Source organism: Pteropus alecto, unplaced genomic scaffold, assembly GCF_000325575.1.
Source record: "Pteropus alecto unplaced genomic scaffold, ASM32557v1 scaffold478, whole genome shotgun sequence".
In the NCBI taxonomy this organism is placed as follows: Eukaryota; Metazoa; Chordata; class Mammalia; order Chiroptera; family Pteropodidae; genus Pteropus; species Pteropus alecto.
The window spans coordinates 46,175-48,076 of NW_006440655.1; positions in this window are offsets into that span (position 1 = coordinate 46,175).

Sequence of the window (1,902 nt, forward strand, 5' to 3'; positions counted from 1 at the left end):
ACAACAAAACTGTTGTTCTTTGTTGTTAAGACTATAGGGTTTTTTTTTTTTTTTCCAGAGAATTTTGAGAAAGAGGGTAACAAAATTGCCTCTTTTCAAGCCCTTGAATTATTTAAGACTGTAGGAAAAAATAAATAATTTCAGGTTTGGCTCACTGACCAAAAGACGTAAAAATTAAAAAAAACATATTTTAAAGAATACACAAACTATAACTCAGAAGCGTACCACCAAATAATGGCATGAGTGTTCCTTTTAGACCATTTATGAGGCACCTGACTTAAGCAATGCACTGCAGTAAGGGTAAAACACTTTCCAGGTTTTCGTGAACCATCAGACAACTAGAACTTTACTCATGACCAGTGATTCTCTCTCTTTCTCTAGTCCTCGTAACATGCTCATGGTAAAGTAATCGAGAACATAGTTGTTCAGATTTACCAGTATGAATGTTTTTCATACATGAAATTATAGCTTAGTAGTTTATATATGACACAGTTTTTAAACCACAGTTGGGTCTGCACATAATCAATCACAATTATGAAGCTTTACTTCACAAGATTGTAGAGGTTAAGAATAGAAATGAGAACAGTTTTCAGATGCACTCCAGGATCTGAAGAGACTGTACATCCCATAAATTTGAACCACATTCACTGGCCCAGCAATTTCTAGCATAAAACTTGGAGCACCTCACAATAAAAAATAAATACATGAGCGGTAATATGAAAATCAAGACTTCCACATAAATATGGTTGAAGAGACTCGTCATTTTCCCCTTATCCTCACAGAAACAATCTAAATGCATTAAGGAGAGCACAGAAAAGGAATACATGCCATGTCTATAATTTTAGTGAAATTGAGAGAAAGAATTCAAATATTTGTAAAAGCTGCCAAAATCAGTTAAGCTTGCACAAATACATGTGTACTGAACAGGTAAAATGAATTGTCTTGAATTGAAAAAAAAAATCATTCTTTTTCCAATTCTTCAAACCGGGCTTAAAAACATGTTCGAGTCATTTAAGATTTCATATGAAGAATTACATTAATAGACTTTCAAGTACTGAGGTAATCATTACATTCCTAAAATAAAGTCAACTTAACTATGTTGTATTTCATGTTTTGTGCATCTATTTTTCCTTCCTAATTTTTTTCTGGATTCTTTTAGTGTTTTTTCAAATAAGATTGTGGTTTCATCATTGATTTTATCATTTTCCATTGATCAACCGATTTCTTCTTTTATCTTTGACCCCTCCAATCAGCATTTTTAAATTTTATTTTCTTGTTTGTTTCCTAATTTCTTGAGTTGTATGTTGACGTTATTTCATTTTAAATTAGTGAAAATGTATCAACCGGAGCCCAATGACTTAAGTGTTAGATCTTTCATTTCCTGGATTTATGCACTGATATAAAACTTTTCTACTATGTCTTTATAGTATATATGAACCCTGAGAAAGATTTTACCTACCAAGAAGGACTCCTGGTGGCTAACTGGGCTCAAATTTAAAATACAGAGCTTAGCAGCCATTTCTAAACAGGTGCCTCTCATGCAAGCCACACTTCACTGAAAAGCCTGCATTAACCTATCCACCTCTCACACTGAACTGCCTTCCTACACTGTGTTCCTGTGCCTGAGGCAACATTTATGAAAAAAGTTCCTGGAATTGTATTTCAACCAATAGGACTGCCACTTTCCCTGTCCAATCAGACCTGCGCAGCTATATTCTCATTAGCATCCTCACGAACCAATCACAGTGTCTTCATTCTGAACACCAGAAGTAATTTTTCAACCAATCGAACTGTGTGGATTTGAAGTCCTTATTTGCATGAGGATAGACCAGTCAGAGACCAGGGGCTGGGACTTCTTTCTATGTACGTCAGCTCCATTCTGGCTCAGGGAACTCACTATCC